This window comes from Melopsittacus undulatus, chromosome 1 (assembly GCF_012275295.1).
Source record: "Melopsittacus undulatus isolate bMelUnd1 chromosome 1, bMelUnd1.mat.Z, whole genome shotgun sequence".
Lineage (NCBI taxonomy): Eukaryota > Metazoa > Chordata > Aves > Psittaciformes > Psittaculidae > Melopsittacus > Melopsittacus undulatus.
This window is the reverse complement of record NC_047527.1, coordinates 146021962-146042656: the sequence shown is the minus strand read 5'-3', so window position 1 is coordinate 146042656 and position 20695 is coordinate 146021962. Positions and strand designations below refer to the sequence as shown.

Genomic DNA, 20695 nt, shown 5'->3' with positions numbered 1-20695 from the left:
CTTAAGAAACTTCAAGGCACAACCAGTTTGATGACACTAAGCATATGACTACCCAGTATATTCAGCAATTGCTGGGAATTATTCATCTTCTGGAAGTCTCTGGCGTGTGGAGCCAGAGAAAGGAGAACTCATCCATCCCATCTCTTCTTCCTACAGCTTAGAAATATCTCAAGTGTTCATTAAAGTATTGGGGAAAGGAAACTGCTTTCTGCAGCCCAGGGGTATTGTTCTCTTTCACAGACTGCCAGAGTATCCTTGTTAAAGGATGGAGACAAGGCGTTTACTCAGTGTGTGTGTGCAGGCGACGTGGGAAGTGCACATCATTACAGGCACTGCCAGAGCACAGACGGCAGCTGAGAACAATAGCGGGGCTTAAAACAGAAAACCAGATGTCAAGCCCAAACTCTATATACAAGGCATAAAATATTTCTGCATATCCCACTGACATCACTAGCATAAAATGCCATCTTCATTGCAGACACAGCTCTACCACAAGCTGCATTATCCCATCACACACAGCCAGGACATTGTGGGACACCTCCACAGAGGAATGTCTTCCTGTGGTTTTAGCTGCAATTCCCTCTGCTGCTCACACCTGACACCCGATGTGGGAGAGTGCTCTGCACACTGGCGGTGGCTGGATCATCCTTCATGTTCACTTGGCAGCTCACCTTTAAATAATAGCTTGTGTAAGTTTATTAGCCTCCCTGAATCCCAGAATACTAAATGAATCCAGTTAAGACAAAGACAAAGTGGTTTTAGATCCCCGACTCTCATTCCTCATGAATAAGAAAGGCTGCAAGCTCTTTAATGAGCATCTGATGAGCTAAATCACAGACAGATCAATTACAGCCCATGAAGACAAACTGCTCTGGATTAAATTGTTAAAAGCAGTACACGAGGTGGGGGGAGGAGAAGGAAGACACTTCTGATCAGTGCGAAAAGGCCTTTCTGCTAATACAACAGGCTCACACCAGTCTTCAAGATGCACAAGCTCCTGTTGAAAGGGCTGGAGCTTTTTTCTTGGGATAAACAGAGAGGAATCTCAAATTGATGCTCCGGTCCAGTAAGTATATGGAGGTAAGTTCCATAACTGCTGCTGGAGCAAGTGGTATTCAAAAATCTATCTTCACATTTGCCCTTTTCCCTTCTTTTTTTCATCTCCTTCAAAGCTTCCAATTTCATTACCCTTCCTTCCAAATATTTTCATCACCCGGCTGTTTCCTCTTACTCTGAAGTATGCCAAGTTTTTCTCTGTAACACCCTGTGAATGTATATGCATTGTAAACCCAGCAGGTCCACTGCCAAGTCAGTGTAAAATACTTTGGCTCTTCACCTTTGAAGGCTGCACATCAGCAGGTGCTGGCTAAAATCCCAGTGCCTGCAGGTCAACCCCTTGGGAAGCCTCATTTCAGAGCCCAGCTCAGGCTGTAGGCCGTTAAGTGTTTTTCCTTCCTGCTTCTCAACCAATATGAGTCACTGTTTGCTTCAACAGCTTTAAAGCCCTCGTCAATCTGGAGCACTTTAATTGATGTTTTCCCAGCACTGTTTCTGAGCACGTGGAGGCTGTGTACCCTTTACAAGTGTAAAGGAGACATTTATATTCAGCACTCATTCTGCTCACTCTTCTCCCCGTATTTTAATCTGCTTTACAAGTTCTAAAATGAGTTGGGAAGATTCCTCCTTCCCACATCTCCCAAGTTGTTAAGATTTCTGTTTCTGCCTCTGAATTCTCTGTTTCAGACAACCAATATCCTTACTGCTGTCACAAGAAAGGCTCCAGCCTGGGAAAGTTGTGCAAGAAACAATTTCTTCTAGCTTTACTGCACTGAAAGTGCTTCAGTGCCCAGACTTTGCTATTATACGGACCCTGGAACAGCAGGCACCAGTCCCAGTTCTGCCTTCTTTTAACATCCCAGTGCTACGAGTACTGCAGGGCAGTTGTTCAGCTCCCCTACACGGAATCAGGCAAACAAGCCAGTGGACCTCAGGTGCGGGCAGCACAGCCAAATCCGATACACATGACATGTCAAACAGATTTATACACACAGGGCGAACAGTTGCCATCCCTCCTCAGCTGAAACTCATACTGATCTCCATGGCAACTTTACGCCTGTAAACCCTGACATAAAGCAGCGGCTACTAACCACTGCCTCTACTGCCGGTTAGCAGAGCTCACAGGAATTCACTGCTGAGAATAAGGCAAGAATGTCATTGCCTCTAAGGATTTGAGTGTCTTTAGCACTCATGTACCAGAGAAATGAACAGGCTAGCCAGGGCATGGATTAGTTTTTCCCATCCCACACACATCCTCTGAAGCAGACTGGGATCACCTGTCTCCTAACAAGATCCACATTATTCTTCTGAGTGGTACTGGCCTCTTAGTTAAGCTGATGAAGAGCCATACAAGTGTGAGAGGGGCTGTAAGCCACCAGCATCGGGCTCTCATCTTCACGGAGCTTTTGGAGGATGATGTCCTTGTTTGAGGGTATTAAACCCTCAAGAAACCACATCTAGCAGCAACTTGCTGAAGTCCTCAAAACAGACACAAAGGAGAGATTACTCCTATCACTGCAATACAATAGGACCTCAGACACCAGCATTGGTGCCCACTCTGCTAGCTCCTATATGAAGACAGGCTGTACCTAAGAGTTTCTAACAAGCATTTGTTCATGTCTTTAAAAAGCCATTTACCCATTCACTAATAGCAAAAAAGTATGTTTGTGGCTTTTAAGCTGGCTTAGATATGGCCCTGCTGATGCTTTTGACTTTTCTAGAAGGACTCTGCACATTTTGCTTATAAGATTTCTCCTTCCATGTCTTTTAACAATTTGACACAGGTATAAAATATAAGAGTACATTCATTTTTCAAATAAATGACGCAGGTCTGATTTGGTGTCCATATGTAATCTTTAGGGAATTAATGGTATGTGAATTAGACAGATGCTTGAATACCTTCCTTAAGATTCCACATTTGGAAAGAGAAAAAAAACCACAAGACCTGGCTTTCTTGTTTGTTTGTTTTTAAATACATCAGCATCTGTCTCAGAGCCTGTTTTCTTTGACAGACTGCAGCAATACAAACTGCAAGCTGTCCTTTTCTGTGGCCTCTAAATTCATTCAGATTTCCTTTAAGGAAACGTGTTTCCTGCCACAGTTTGAAATTGCAAATGTTACCACTGCTAGTAAGAACAATGAGGAGGAGAAGTTACTAAAACATGTAACAAAGACTGGTTTTGATTGCGCCGTTATATATAGAATGTAAATACATAGGTATACACATGGCGTGGGGGAAGACAGAGCAGGCAGCCTGCTCACCCAGTGTCAGATGGTACTCTACAGATCATTAGCTATGCTTTGCAGGGTTTGCAGAAATACTGTCTCTAAGCAGGAATAACCTCCCCATTGCACATCACTATCTTCCAGTCCACAGGACAACAAAAAGAAAACAGAGGTGATCAAGTAAGTACTCTCTGTAATCAAGAGAGCAGTGGATTCACGCCCAGTGCTTTTACTGGAGGTTAGAAATTAATAATGGAAAAGTAAAAACAATTAGAGCCCCATCTGCAGACAGTAAATACTTTCCAGTAGGACTATAGTTCATTTTTGTTACGAGTACCAATGAGAAAGCAGCAGACAGTGGACAAATGTGTTTGTGGAGAGCAGAGGGAGGGCGATTGCTATCTGTATGCTGAAGGGACGCTCAGAGTGAGTTTGTGACATTTGCTCAAAGCCATATTCTGTTAAGAGGCACAGGTCTGCTATCAATCACAAAGTCAATGAAACCCTATCAGTTATCAGCAACTGAGGGTGAGGCTCCTTCTTTTAAGCCACACAAAAAAACCCTAGAAGATACATATAATTTCCATGACATATTACAGTTATAAGGATCCATATAGGTAGATTCATTAGCAAAAAAACCCCAAAATGTAACTGACAGAGTGACTTGCCACACTGATGTGGCAGAAATGGCTCCTAGGATGCTGGGGTGACCCACTCAGTGCTGTTCCCTCCCAGTCAACTGGGTATATGTTACACGTTAGTAGAGTGCAAGTTGATCAAAATATCATTCTTGTGGTGACAGCCTTTGAGGCTCTGCTGGGATTAATTCGTAGGGGAACAGGAAGAAAAAGAGTTAAAAGTATCCAAGACATGGAACGAGAACAAAGAGTTTAAAGTATCTAAGACATGGAACATCATTTCTGAGGATCACACAATCCTGTTCCAACCTACACCCAATACTCTGTCTTCCACACAGCTAGATCAAACTAGTAATTGAGGAAACGTGAAGGACAACACCTTTCTGACCATATGGCTCCACAGCATCTGAGAAACAACTGGCTATACCTGCTGCCTCTGTTACAGAATGACAGCTGCAAAACTCACTTGCACACATATTTCTCTCCCAGTTTTACTGGTCACTGCACCTGGCAAGTATTTGACAAAACCCAGAAAAAAAGGATGGGACAGTCTACAGTGCAACTCCAGGCTAAATAATCAGTTCCAGAAGGCACATTAATGGCTAGGAATCACAATGCTTTAAGGGATTTGACCTTTAAAATTGTATCAGTTTTCAGAACACTATCCATTTCAGTGCCTAGACAAGAGCTGAAAGCATTATGAGCTACAAGCTGCTCATTAGATGTGGTGCACTGAAACCAGAAGGACTTCTGCATGCTGAAAGTTTGAAAGATTGGATTTACAGAGACAAGAATATGAGTATACTGCTCTTCCACAGCCCAGAAAAGGGCAAAATATCATCCACTAGAGACAACACATGCTGAAACTGAGAAGTGTAGCCTAAGGGTGAAAACGTTTCACTAGAGAAAATACATTTTGTTTAACCTTGCCTGATTCTATCTAAATTCATCTCTTCTACTTCCCTGGTGATACTAACAACTGAGGGTAAAAGCAGCCCATCTCCAAACTATTTTAGGAAACTGAGTTTGCAAGCCATGTTACCAGTGATTCCAAGACATGTTCTTGTCACAAAAGGCCTTACTAAAAGCTAGGATTATGCTAAGGTATTTTTATTAACTAAGGTAATAAGGAAAGAGCAAGAAAGTCTTGCATAAAAGGATGCTGATCCTTTACCAAGCCTTCCCTCCCATGTAACTGTAAATGGGACAAAAACTATTCCAGATATACAGCCATTTCATCAAGACCATCATCACAAAGTCATGTAACTTGAAGTATAAAGAACAATTTTAATGTATTTCAGAAGATGTTTCTGGTCAGTCATTTTGGGCTGTTCTCCAAGAAAGAATGGAATATTTCCCACACACGATTCTTAGAAGAAGCACCTTTTCCACCTTGAATTAATCAGCGTGCATTTTGCAACAGTCAAAATCTCAACACAAACAGCAATTTCTTATTAGTTCTGCTGCTCAAACCACATGCATTAATCATCATATTTTTATTTTGAATTAATGTGGACTGTACGTTAGATAGCCTCCCATCAGGAAGCATTACTTTACATTTAGATCTATTAACCTTTCCCACAAAAGAAGTACAAACTATCCCTTGCATGCAATCTCATTTCAGGAGCCTGACTCATTATTTTAATTCTTTTTTGCCATTATGCAGCAAATTGCAAATGCCCTTCAGTCCTAAAACAATAGTTTCAACTGAATATAACCCTTTCATCAGTCTCCAAAGGGGATGGGGGTAAGGAAAAGCAGGAGACCCTCATTTTCCGTAGCTCACAATGAAACACGGGGTGAGCAGCAGGCGGCTGGGCTCCCGTTCAGCACCGCGGACAGCAGCCTCCCGCTGCGCTCCGCACCGCCGCGCACCGCACTGCACTCGGCACGGTGTGCGGGAGGCACTGCACCTGCTAAACAGCTCATGGCATATGTGAGCTCTAATTGAGACATTAATAACTTCTCATCGACTCACAGAACATCTCCAGCTGGAAGGGACTCAGAAGAATCAGTGAGGCCAGCTCATTCACTCCTTGCAGGATTACCTAGTGCTAAACCAGATGATTAAGAGCATCATCCAGACTCTCCTTGAACTCTGACAGGCTTGGTGCTGTGCCCGCTTCCCTAGGAGGTCTGCTCCAGTGACCAACCACCCCTTTCAGTGACAAACCTTTTCCTAATGTCCAATGGACCTTGATGTAGCTGCATTTCAAATCCTCGTATTCTATTGCTTGTCACCACTGACTCATACTCAAATTGCCCAAACCCTCATTGACTGTCTTGGATGGAACAACTGTACCAAATCATCTTCAAACTGTTTGGGAAACCATAGTTATGATAATTACTGAAGTTGTTATGTGAAATATCCAGCTTGGATCTCCATCAGGATGTCAAGCCAGATGCTTATGAAAGTGCCAAGAGATCCTCAGTACTGGAGAAGGTCAGGACATGCTTTACCTTATTTCTACACCCATAAGCTCAGCAACATTTGCACAAACCTAAAAGCTGGGGTTGTTTGCTTTTTTTTTTACACCCTCCTGGTGGATCTGACCCTACACTGGAAGTTCTAATGGCAGATCTGCAAGAAAGCATGAGGCATGCCACATATTGAAAGCATTTTCACCTAAGAAAAACAAAAACCATCCAACATTCCGCTGGAGTCTGCAGCTTCGAGGGGGTAGTGGTAGCTTTTTTCGGTTCCAAATGGAAGGAAACAGATGTAACATTTTCCCAACTCTGCTAGAAGCAGTTGATCTGTTCCAAATGATACTGGGCAGGTTCCACAGCTCCAAAATTGAATTTAGCTTCTGCAATTACTCTGTTTCCTTTCATATGTGCATGAGAAATAAAACCAAGGTTATTATTTGCATTCTTTAACTACAGAACAAGTCATAAGGCACCTTATAAAACAAGCCATAAAATAGGGTGCATGGGGAAAAGGGATCATTTGTCACGAATTGAAAGGAAAATCATGCCAAGAGTGAGGATATTCACTATTTCCACCCTCAGTCTCATTAAAAATGAAGGAAAACAAATACTGTGATCTATAGCATATAAATATATAGCATATATATAAAACAAATACTATGACAGCAATACAACAATTTTACTTTTAAGCCTCTAATGAACACAGGTAGCACTTGCAGTGTCAGCATCAAGACATAGATACCAAACGCACTTTCCTTTGACTAAGGACTGGAAGCTTGGTTCATCTCCAGCCCTAACCCTAGTAGGCACTTACTCCTCACAGGAATTTACTCCATCTGGAGTACTAGTAAGAGCAAATTACAGATTTCAGTTTCCCCCAGTTTTTCTAAAACCATGCCAGCATTCATTCCCTTCAGTTCATGCTGAACTGGCAAATTTGCCTGTTTCCTATGTACATTTCATTCTTCTTTTTACCATCCCAAGAATGAAAACAACCTTTAAATTACCTAGTACTTAAATCCTCAGGGGCTGCCTTTCATCTCCCATAAGAGAAAAAACAAAGCAAAGAAAGACTGAGCAAAGGAAGATGGACTCAGAACTCAATTTTCTCAGTCATTTGCAGCACAGACAAAATTGAGGTAGAAAGACACTGCTACATACAGATGCTGGTTAGTTAAGCTATGACAGCCCATCAAAGGCTGCAGGAAAATAGATTTCTCTAATGGTCTCCAGGACTCAGGGCAGTTGCTTTGGGAGTTCCTGGGCTTTGTTCTGTTGATGTTATGCATCCCCCACACACTCATTTGTTCCGCAGAGAGCATGTGAACAGGCCAGAGCGCAGCTGCTTAATCACAGCAACTCTTGCTCCTCTCTCTACGACCCTTATTTTTCATTCTTGACATTTAATCCAGTGATGCACACCTTCCACAGATCCTTCTTATGAGCAGTCACTGGAAAACAGCTTCTTTTTTTTACTCAGCTAAGACTTTTTCAGTTTTCAGAGAGATTTATTTCAACTCTGCAACTACTGGATCAAGCCCCTTTGTGCTCTGAAGTCCTGTAAGCATCTGTAACACTGAAGGCAGCGACTCCTCAGTCTCAAGAAACAAGATGCTGAGTTTATGACTAATCACACACCCAGTGCAGGGCACAAAAGAAATCGATAACAATGAAATATCATCTCAGTGCTGTTCCCCTTGAAGGTATGCAAGGCCAAGGCAAGTTCTCACCTTCAAGAGGTTATTCTAGAAACCCCTCATGTTTAGTGTTAGATTGTTCTTAGGAGCATCTGTTCATTTTAAATCAGATTAAACACATCATGTGTGTATTAAATAAATGAGCATCTGAATGCAGTAGAGATTAAAGAGGTTACCTTGGAAACATTCTCATATTGGAAAACCAGTTTCTAAAAAAACCCAGCAACTCAAATTCCAGGTATTTGAGCAGAAGTATCTACTTCAAAACTGCCGGGGGGAAGCTTAGTTCTTGCCCAGCTCCCACCTGCTTAACAGTGACTTGTCAGATGCTTACCTACAGGTAACTCCATTAACAGCCATCATTACTGTGTCATTCACATCCTCACAAGGCATCTCAGTCTCCCAAGGGAAAAGCACAGATGTATAATTTATGGCACAAATCCAGTCTGGTTTAATGACCAAACCGAGGCAGGAAAAACAGTTCTAAAGGAAACTTCGATGTAGCTAGACAAAATCAACTACACTAACCACCTTGAAGTAAACACTGAAACTCACATAGGAACACAGCAGAGGTAAACGTGGTCTTGTCTGCAAGACTAGTTCATTGAACAGGGCTGTGATACCGTGGATACCACAATGCTGCAATATGATCCTCTCCATACTGTGGTCCAGAAAACCATTTGCTTTGGGACTCCATTCCTGGAACACCAGGAGGAGTTTATATGTTTGGGTTCATCCAGGCTAATAATCAGGTTTTTCTCTTCTTGCAGTCTATTAAACTTCCTACTGATTGGCAGCAAACACACTTCTTTCTCAGGCCAAATTCTCCTCAAAGAAAGAAACAGCAGAAGAGTTTGACAAGGGTGTAATTTGTATTTATTTAACAAGTCAATTCAAGCTCTCAGGGGGATGTTCTACTGTGGCTTTTGGGCAGACACTGTCCAGGTAGCCTGAAACATCAATGCCTTTTAAATTAAGCTAAGAACCTAAACTGGCTCCTACTCAGACAGTCCAATAGTGACAGCATATGATTATTAAATTCCAGCGAGACAAATCCAACAGCTGTACCTCACAACTACTTATTTGAGCAGGAAGAAATACTGCTCATTTGTCCTTGGAGTATTTCCCATGAAAAGACTGTAATAGAAAATAAATACTCCGTCCTTTCTGGCAAGTAACAATGCCTGCTACTGGCAAAGCATTTTTCCGAATGAAGTAACTTCCTACATAAGACCATAACATTTGCTTTTCTTCTATTAGGAGCCTGAATGTACTTAAACAATAAATCTCCAATGTCCCAGTTTGTCAAATTTCAACACAATCCACTAAGAGTGTTGACAAATCTCTCCATTTAAGTCAAAAGCACACCAACATTTGGCATATTTCTATGAGGATCGTTTTCTTGGTTTAAGGGATCAAATGAGTTTTTCCACAAAGTAGCTCCCTAGAAGAGGTGGGGAAGAATCTACTGCAGGTTCCAAAGGTGCCCCTTTAGATAGAGATATTGGATACATATAACCAGAAATATTCGTATTACCTCCTGATATAGGAGCCATATCTTGGCTCAAACTGCTTTTCACCCCTCAAACCAGCTCCTTCTTAGCTTGATGAAGGACATGCTGGATGGCTTTTTGTATGTCTCCTGTCTTGTTCAACAAGGGCACTCTCCTCGCTCAAACATCCATCCATTTATGTGGATTTTCTTGGATCCCACCAAGCTTTCAGCTTCCTCTAGTAACAGGTACAATGCAAATTTTCTAGTTATCACTGTTGGACCTCTAGTTACCACTCTTGTGGGCGGTGGTTCATCTTCATTTCCTTTATTCCTGCTTGCAGATGATAGATCCTACTTGTACGTGAGGAAGTTACTTGATGAGACACAAGGAAAATTTGGGATGCTGTAATGAATTCCACTCGTCCCTTTGACACAGACTACACAGACATCAAAAATCTCTTTACCAAGGTTATTGCCTCACAAAGTATACCTGGGGTTACCTCAGGGACATTCTGCAACTGAGACCTGCAAGAGTGAGGTGAAGCATAAATGAAACATTCGCTCTCCACTAAGATGTGGTCTACACTCCAAAAAAACCTCAAGATCCCTGCCTGGAGGTATTGCTATGGATGGATAATAGCATGAGATATGGCCATGAATGTTTAATTTATAAACCTAGCAGCTAGAAAATTATTCAACTAGACTGAAAGTGCTGAGGATTTTGATAGTGTCTGCCCACATTAACAGATGGAAGTAGCATCGATAGCTTAGAAATGAGCACAGACACACTTGCATATTTGGTCAGTGTTGACAGTGTTGCATAAATTGAACTTTTGGAGAAAGTTCAATCTCTGTGCAAGCAGTGGGCAACTCCAGAAGTAACCAGGGCATTGCTCCTGCTTCCACAGGACATGGCTTGGCTTGCTGCCCCTCTCTTCACAGGCTTGCCAGCTGCTCTTCCAAGCACTACAGGGCTCATCCCAGATGGTAAAGAGCACCACACAACAAAGGCACTAAAACAGCACCATGGTTCCTACAGTTTTCCAGGGCAGTTCTGTGCAAGCAAAGGAACCTTTACACTGCAACCACAAATTGAAACTCACAGACAGGAGAAAGAAATACAGGAGGAGCAGCAAGGCAGACAAGTGAGCAAGAGAATGATGGGTCCAGACAACCAGCAAGGTGAGAAAAGGCATAAAATCTGGTGCTAATCTTCTTTCACCAGGGTGTACACCAGTTAGAGTTAGCAGGTAAGAGCAAAGAACCAAACCAGAATCATACAGAGTCATCTCCTATGACCCCACAGGTGTAGTTTTCAGGATGTGGATCATCCAGAAGGACATCAGACCTCAGTCAGGTCATATCCTCCCTTCTGCTTCTCAGAAACAAACCCATCAGGCAGCAGAAGAGGCTAACTGGAATAAATGGCACTGACTGAACCAGTCAAGGCTTCTTCCCAACCCTTTTCCAAACAGACTTGAGAGGTCAGAAATCAACAGGGTGGCAGCTGAGGACATCAGAGAGGCAAACTATGAGTGATAGGCAATCACATAGGAATGACAGCATCTTGTAAAGGGTGAGAGCACAACTCCACTGGCAGATGACTGGTGCTCCTCTCCTCCATGCAAGGCAGCAGTTCCCATTTTTTCACCTCGAACTGAGTTTCAAACCAGGAGCCCTTTCTGACATGGAAGCATGACACCATGAATTAGCTACAGCTCCTCACACCAGCCCAGGGCAGAAATCTTGTTATCATCTTCCCACAGCACAAGGCAAAAAAAAAACCCAACCCTTTCCTTTATAGTGTGCTTAGCCTTTAATTTGGGAAAGGCAAAGCCTGGCACCTCACCACTGGAAGGCTGCTTGCCATGACATTGCTCTTTCTCAATGAAATGATGACAGGTTAAATGTAGTAGTGCCAGTTCAAGCCAATAAAGCCATGTTTCTCCAAAGCAGCAGAATTCTTTACCCCAGTTTACAAACCCCCAAATCACACATCAGATGCCAAATAAAGCCTCAGTCCTCCAAATATGTGAAGGAGACTCCATATACACAGAGCAGCCTGTGTTACCACCATTCCTATTCATGGTAGTGAACTTTAAGGATGTGCACAAGTGTTATGGGGAAGAGGTTTGGCTTTGCCCTTAAAGTTTTAAGATACTCAGTAAGAACAGCAAACCACGTCTCTTATTTGTTTCCATTCACATCCAGAAATATGCTAACACATTTTCCAAGCTTTTAAAGGAATGGCTATGCATTCCCACATTTTTCTAAAGCTGCATGCAGCCTAAGGAATAGATGTCTTGCCATGAGCTGGGTCACATGAAAAGACAAAAGAATTGGAGCACATCTTTCTTCAGTTAGAGGAAAAAGACATTCTTGCTAAATTGCTTTCAAATAAATAAACAATGCACTTATGTCTGGCTCCTACAGTTGCACAATGGCAAGGCTTCTAAGGAGCATCTTCTTTGTACTTTCAGAAAGGGTAATGTTTCAGGATGAGCTTCCTCTCATTCACCCCTGCATTCACCAAGTGTTTAGTCAGACTATTAAAAAAGCCACAGATCAAGCAAAGACTTCATTTTTTCCCTTCAGTGATGCTTACAGCTGCTGTTTCTCACTACAGTTCCAACTTCAAGGCAACATCCTAACTCCTTGTGAGGGATATTAATTCCAGGTGCCCAAAACCCACCAAGAATAAATGCTGTGATATCCATTCTGCCTCAGTACCACCTCCTAATCTCTCCTCTGCACCCACAAAGCTGCCTGGTGCTGTGGGGGAAGGAGGAGCCTGAACCCCTTTGGTACAAGGACAAGATGCCACCTCATGGATCCATGCTAACCTTTTGTTTTAAAGCAAGGGCTCTGCTTTGTCATTCCTGGCACATGACTATGCAACTTCTGGGAAGAAATAGGAGCCACTGGACTATTAAGTGATACTTAAGAAACACTTCTACAATCATGCTCTTAAGCTTTCTTAGCTTGATTTTAGGGCCTCATCCAAAGACTGCTGAACAGAGTGCCTGGCCATGGACTTATGCTCATGTCTCTGGCTAGGAGTATAAAACATAAATAAAAGAGAAAATTGCTTTGCTGCCATCAATCTTTATGTAAAGCTCAGACAGATGTTACAAGCAGCAGGGCTTTTAAAGGAGAGGGCAGCCCATGGAAGGTGCCAGTTACCTCACCATGTGCCGAGGTGCCACTAAAACGCCCAGAAAGTCATACCAGCAGCAGACTAAGGGGCCCATGTAACACTGAATAAACTCCTAGGCTGCCCTCAGTACTATTTGTTTTATGGATGCTTTTGTTCAGCAGGGCCTTTTTTTAATTAAAACCAAAAAGCCAGCCTCTTGGGGGATCTATTTTCCTTTCCTCTTCTGACTTCAGCACAAACACACTAGAAAAATTATAGCCACAGTACAAATAAAAATAGCTGAAGAACTTGCAGCTGTTGTTAATTTCCCAAGTATTCAACGTTGCCCATTTAATGATGGAACAATATGCTCTAGTTTCAGTCCTGGCACAAGGCAAGCTGAGCGGGAGGCAGATATTTTAGCTCGTGAGAATGCCAAAGGCAAGTCAGACTACAGCAAGTGGAGAAAGGGCAAGAGGACAACGTGATCTACACCACTGGACATCCACACCAAACATTTTCTCCTGCTTTTTCTTTCTCATGTAAAACTATCAGTTAACTCACCAACTGACTAGATAAGGCTCCCAGACTTACTACTGCATATAGCAGGAAAAACATGAGCCTAAAACATTCATGCAGTGCAAAATGTTTTTTTACAGATGAAGAGCTGATTTTTTTCTTTCTGTTTCAAGTATCAAGTATTTCTGGTGTTAAATGCATTACACAGAGAGGTTTCACTTGCTTTTCTCACTGAATAAAGTCTTTAACCAACTTGTCCGTAGTCCGGATTTCCCTCCTTTAGTACAGAACAAAGTAATAAAGTACTTGGTATTTGTAGGGAACAGAAGGGAAATAAAACATGCCTCTTAGGCTTGGCAAGGAGAATCTAGAAACTAAAATCACATCTAAATACTAAAACTACTTTTGAAGCAGTGAAGTCACACGCAGTAAAAATGCTTATTAGTTACATCTCTTGCAGCTCTGTACTCCTTTGCTAAGTAATTTCTCATGCTTATGTGCTTACAAAGTAGACTGAGCAGAATTAGTAGAGACAATGCTTATATATATATGTATATATACACACACACAACATCCATGAGTAGCAGTGAAGTACAAAATTAAAATTAAGACTAAGGTACAGGAGTAAAAATCAAAGGCTCGGAAGCAACAGGGAAATTGAGAAACTGTTGATTGCACAGGGCTTCTATTTCTGTTGGACTTCATTTGTGCTTTTATGCATGTGAATCAGGCAGTTGGAAGTCATAAAGGCAGAGCATTCAGCAGGTAATATTTAGTGAAAAAAAAAGCATTCCCCTCTTGTTAAGGGCCCCCTGGCAGTGCAAAATGTAAAACACAATAAGTAACAGTTTGAAAGAGGACGAAAGAAAGAATTGTTTTAAAAGTCAAAGCTTGCAATGCTACCAAGACTCCTCTATTATGTTCAGATACAGTTTTAATCTACTCCAGGGAGGGGAAAATAAAAAACAAGGCCCCAACAACCCAGCCTTTGGCAAGACTTCTCCACCACTGGCCAAGACAAGCAGCACTATCCTTCCCTGCAAAAGCAAAGGCTCAATCCAGCACTCCACAGATCAGACTCTAGTTCGCATCTCTCTACCATGTCACATAAACCACTGGCTGAACATGATTGAGGTGGGAAAGATGGGTTGGGTTGAAAACAGTTTTACATGTGGCCCCTGTGCCTTCTTGCAGGTAAAGAATAGGATGAGTTTAAACCAAAAGTGATCAAAAGTTCATATGCAGCAAAGCACATCACTGCTGAGCACTTAAGGGCAGGCAACCCAGCAGCACTGTGCTCCTACCCTCAGTCCTGGGGTGGAAAAGAGCAGCCTGCTGGAAACAGATCGGTCTCCAGCTGTTCCTTGGGCTTTTGAGGTCTCCCTGACCTCATCCTGCCCATAGAAGGTGTCTGGTCCTTCCTACTCCCTTCTTCGTGCTATTTAACAGTGTAAAGTCATATCCCTCTGGTGTCTACCAAGACAGTAGTGATACAGCTGAACTCGCTATTCATGTTAGATTAATTGTTCTGGCTTTCTGCAGCTTGCTCTCTCTGCATGCATGTCTGCTCCTGTGACAGAAGATGCTTGTACATGTTAGGTCACATCACAGAACAATAAACATATAAAAGCATATATGCATCTATCCAGCCAGGTAAAGGCCTATAGGCTATAGTCCCGAGTGCTAAAAGACAGGGCCTTCATGGTTTAAAGCAGACATGGCTGCTACTCAGCATTCTCAGACAGGGTCCATCTGGTACATACTTCTCTTAGAAGATACCACCTTGCTAAAACATTTCATTTTCTCTCCAAAGAAAGAAACTAGACAATAGACGTTACCTTATTCAGTCTTTAAATTTAGTATTAGAGCTACCAATAACGTAAGCAACTGCCTGGGACACAGAACAACTGCAGAGGTCCCTTACAACCCTTGGGATTCTGTGATTCTGTTATTATAATTAAACTAGGTAAAACAAGACAAGCAAGGAAAACAGAGGAAATATCTCCACAGACAGGAGAATCACACACCTGGCTTCACAGCAGTGCTGCTCCACACACTTGCAACATGAAAGTGATGTGCGGAAATGATGAAACCAGACCCTGGTCATTGCTGAGTTCCCACCTAATACAGAGGTTTCAGAAAGAGAGCATAACTGGTATTACACCAATATGAATGGACCCCATACCTGCACAACCAGGTAGCATCAGCATCCATCTGGCCTCATATGCCATCAGTGGTACTCGTATGACATTTTGGAAACTTCTACTAGTTACTTTTACAACTAGAGGATGTTCTTTACACTTCAAGCCTAGTCCAGCCAGAAGCTTTCAGTGAGACTTCAGGGCTTTCAACTATAGTTCCAGGTAATGCAACTAAATGGCTAACTACATTTTTAGTTCAGTGGGAGGAGGAGAGGGGGAAGAAAAACTCCACACTATAAAGCTGTTTTACCATGGCCCCATGTTCATAAAACCAAAACCCTGCATCCAGAATGACTACATCTGTGAGATAACGCAACGACTTCTTCCAGCACATCCACGTGGACCACTCTTAGAACAGTACAATGTTCATTTAAATAAAAAGAAAGGAAAGGAAACATCATTGGAAGAAAAAAAAACTTCGGAACCCAAATCAGTAGGGCTTTGCAGTGGGATGCTGTTGGAATTCTTTACATGGTATGTTTTTGTGTTGACATTTTATAACTCTGTTCAAAGAGAATGAAATGTCAAGCACTTTTGTCTGCAACCATCAGGCTACAAAGCTCCCCATTCATTTGCGAAAGTCATCATAACCCCTTGATTCTAGCAGCTGGCCTTGGTGGGGAAGAGGAAGATCTCCAACGTGAGACTGACAACTAAATGATTACTAAAAATAACAAATCCTCAGAGCACTGAGAGTCTAACGATAAACATTTGGAAATTCTTGTCCTATTTCAGAATAGCTCTACCAAACACTTAAAGGTCTAGCTACTGCAGAAAAGGCATTCCTAACAGCTTGGATACATCTCATTTAAAACAGAACAGGCATCAGGAGACTGGATACAACAGGATGAACATTCTTCAAAGGTTCACAACTACAAAGGTCAGTTGAAAGAAGCAAGGAGAGAAGTACATGAGACCAGGATACCTCTCAGGCTGTTGCCAATGGCACTGCTGAACATAAATGAATCACAGATTAATATCAATTTAAAAAATGTATACATGCAACCACATCCATCAGGGCAATTGACAGATGTTCTGCAGGGACAGTGAAACAAACCTAAACAGAGAAACAAGATCTGGCCAAAAGGGAAAGGTGATGATGCTGTGCTGTTTACCCAGTTCTGCAAAAGCAGAAGGGAAGAATCCATACAAACTTAGTAAATGTTCTTCCAGGCTATAGGGGCACAGAAAGAAGTCTTGGTTCCCTTATTTGTACCGAATTACACAACTACTAGAACGTAACACAAAATAAAGGGATATTAATTCTTTTCTCAAGCTCTGTTTTGGGATAATTTCATCTTCTCTCCTATCCTCTCACTCACCCTGCGGTTATCTGTGGCTCTCTTCCAGCATCTCTCTTGTTCTAGCTGATACTGCATTTTTAGATTGCTCCAGCTGGCTGGATGTTTTTTGGGAATGCCTATATGCAGTGAACGTCTTAGGACAGTTTGAATTGCTGGAAGTTTTTCCTGGAAAAGATTGATCACAACATCTTTACATTCAGCAGTGAAATTAAAAAGGTGGGTTTTTTCAGCTTGAAAGAAGGAAAATTATGGAAGAGACAGGGAATAGGGGACCAGATCTCTCAGAGGTCTCCCAGTGTGCCCTGCTGGGTGTTTTACCATCCATGAGAAAGCATCAGGGTGCAAGCACCCTGACACGTAGCCATGAATTCAACCAGACTATTTGCTGTTCATGCAGGAACCAAGCCTTGAGCAGAACTTTGTTCCTTAAACAGAGTAAAACACCAGAGGATAATATATAAACAGTTGGTACTAGTTTAATTAGGGTTAATTACAATTTCTATATGCTTTCAAATATACAGTATACCAATTGCATAAGCACTCTTCAAGGCACACTTAACAAACCTTAGGTAGATAGAGGGCTCAGTACAGAAGGCTCCATGTGCTGGATTCCATGAGATGGGCATGCTTCCCCACAACCAGTGAGGCAACCAGGGTCCTTGTAGCAGGGACATCTCAGGTCTCCTCTGGGCCTTATGTAGAGACTCCACACACTGTATTGGGCATGCGGGGTATAATGTTGCAAATGCATTAGCTGCTAGTGTTGCAGAAGGAGACCATAAGAGGCAGCCAGACAAGCTAGACTCATGCATAAAATGCAAAACCTGTCAGGTCTCCATACACACAAGTTAACTGGAAAAGCTCCTTGGGTGCCTGGGCAGTTGCCAACGTTGCTGGAAACACTGCAAAGGATATTTACAGAAGACAAAGCCAGCATGTAAAACAAATTATGAGAAAGTGCCAATTTCTCAACTTCAAACAAAGAGCTCACAGCAGCCAGCATGCATAAGAGCGGGTCTCTGTATTCACTAGCGCTTGGTTGACTTCTTTACAGAGCAAATTCTTGGATTTGTCACTGCTGTTTTCCTTTGTCAAGAGCCACTAACGTTGTTTTGCTAATGGCTTATGCAGGAGTACTGGAGCCAGCAGCTTGCACACTGGTTGTTTTTACTGCTCTATTAAAATGAAATGAAGCTGGTGCTAAAGCTTTTATAATCATTTAGGTTATTACATTATGAGTTCAGGGCAGAAAAGCAGGCAATGGCGTGTTATACAACTGCGCAGGCACAGTGCATCTGCCCCAAGCTCTAAGCAGAAATCCATATGGACCAAAGGGAAAATGAACAGTGGGAAAGTCAGTTCCCCTGAGTTTCTGCTGGTAGAAGCAGCTGTTTGCTGTGCTTAGAACCACAGAAAAAAATAAAGGGGAAATAAATTCACTAGAAGTAGAGTTTGATAGAAAGTATGGCAGGATGACTACTATGTTGTATTTATCATTGGTTGCATTTAGAAGCCCTAATGAGGTACCAGGACATTGCTGCACAATCACTGCACAAAATAGGATCAGGGGCTAGCAAAGTCTGAAACAAAAGAAACAACAGAAAGCAAGTTAAAAACACAGAGTAAAAGCAATATGCCTTGCCATGACAGCAAGCGGTCCCAGTACAGCTGCCCAACTGCTGTCACATTCTGCATTCATGGCAGAGTCGGTGGCAGGACCAGCAGAAGGGCAAGGGAAGAAACTTAATGTATTTATTTAAAGCCTTTCCTAATGGTTAAAGGGAAAGGCTGCATGAAGGAGGCCTATTGAGAACTTCATAGATTTATATGAAGATTAAGCTGGATTTAGGAAGAAAGAACTAGGATCAGGGCAATAGGACAGGTATGCAAAGTCTTACACTGACTACCCATACATGTTTTCATCCAAGCAGCAGCAAAGCAAAAACATCTGGCAGCATCAGGAGCACCAAGGAAACATCGGGAGCACCAAGGAATCTCACACTGGTTTCTTCTCTGATACTACATCCAAACTAAACAATACTGTTCACATCCCTGTGTTTTTCTGCAAGTCTTCCTCAGGGTGTAGTGTCAACAGACACCAGGTACCCACAGTGAGTGCATGAGCCTTAAAAGCCTACAAATATTTTTCAATCTCATCTGCACTGACAACTTTGCTACTTGATATTCTGACCCCATATAAACAGACAGGGCTTTATTTTGGCATTAGGCTGTCAATCATTTCCTCTTTTTATTTTAAGCTCTATCAAGTAATAGTCTTGAATTTGTAGAACAATTTTGGAAAGACCTAGGTACTAAGTAGCTGATTGGTGGTATAGTACTATTTCCAGCACAACACAAAGCAAAAAGACTAAGTGTACCCAGGTCCAAAGTCTCAGAATCTTGGGATTAAACCAAGACATCTATGCTTGAATTTCAAGTCATTCATTCACTCAGTTCATGTCATGATGACTTTAGTATCAGATGTGCTTAAAAATGCCCTTCTAAAAAACAGAATTAAAAATATCTCTATATTGATTAACTTACAGTTACTATAAGCCCACACTGGAGATCATAAAAAACCTAAACCACCCACCAAGTAAGATCCTTAGCAGCTGAACTTTGATTTACAATATTTAATGTAAGATATACTCACAGAAGCACTAGTTAACAGCCTGACTATGTAACCTGACTGCTTGAAACAACTCAGATGAAAGCACATAATCCTGTTCTTTCTCCAGCAGCTTGTGTCCAGATAACCAAATTAAGGCTCAAAAGGACATATTTGCTCTATTTATAGCAATACTGAAATGGATACAAGTGATGTGGAGGTGAATACTAACAATTTGCAGATGATTTCCAGTCCTAAGTGCACGTCACCACTGTGACCACAGAGGTATCAGTGTGGTGACATGATTACACAAGGAAGGCAAAATGGGCACCAAAATGGGCTTTGAGGATTTTCCATTCATCTCTGACACATTCACAAGTAGTCAAATTTGCCTGCAGTTTCAAGGGCAGAGCATAATTAAGAGACTCCAACAGCTTGGACTATGGACTCTGCTTTGGCATATGTGCCTTTACCACCAACTACAGCGTTAACAGATGTTATACCATAAACACATTGGAAAATCCGACAGGCTCGGAGTATCAACATGCATTCCTTCAATACAGACTACAAAAAAGAAAAGACAACCCACAGGCCCCCCAAAATAACCCTACCACAAACAAAACAAAACCCCAGTTTCTCTCTACTCTCTTCAATAAAACAATACAAACCTGAGCTTGAACTTTCCATGGCCTGAGCCTCCTACCTGAAAGATCACTCAGCTAGTGGAAGATCACCTGGCTGGAGGATCCTGCCCAGCTGACTCTGGAGCAGTGTCTTCACACAGTCTTAGCTCATCTTTGCACAAGCAGGGTGAGATAAGCTTCCCCTCTGACAAGGGGGCCTAGGTCTCAGCTCTGTGATCTTTCAGTCTTACTCAAAGACAGACACACACCTTCACTAACACCACTGCTTTCCTTTCCAAACACACTAGGAATCGCCCTGACAAAAACATGCACAACAACGTGTAACATTAAAAACCTAAGAAAACAAGACACTCAACCAAACAAAAAGCTCCACCAAAAAGCCTCCCTTCAGAGGAACAAGGACCCTAAGACGCATGTTAGTCACGTTGCTTGGTACACCGCTAAGACACTGCGGCAGTACAGCCATAAATATGGGACAGCTATATAAACCAGAACTTACTCCTAAACAATAGTGTGAGCTAGAAATGGCGTGATAAAACTTCCATTTACACAGCAGAGCTCCTAGGAGTCAGTCATGATGATAAGCAGCCCTCCTTCTGATGCTCACAGAAGGGAGCTGAGCATTTGCTGCAGAAGCAATACATGTATCCCAACCATCTTCTGACAGCTGCACTTATCCACTTATCCTTCAGGCTACAATCTGCCCATCTCTTCCTGCAGGCACTCTCAAGAAAGCCTCCA

General features: G+C 42.2%; 1 protein-coding gene across 1 annotated transcript in view; it reads right to left on the bottom strand.

Annotated features, from left to right (window-relative positions):
- VOPP1 (VOPP1 WW domain binding protein) overlaps window positions 1-20695 on the bottom strand; it is a 62047-nt gene that overhangs the window by 21211 nt on the left and 20141 nt on the right. The gene's annotated exons all lie outside the window — the stretch shown is intronic.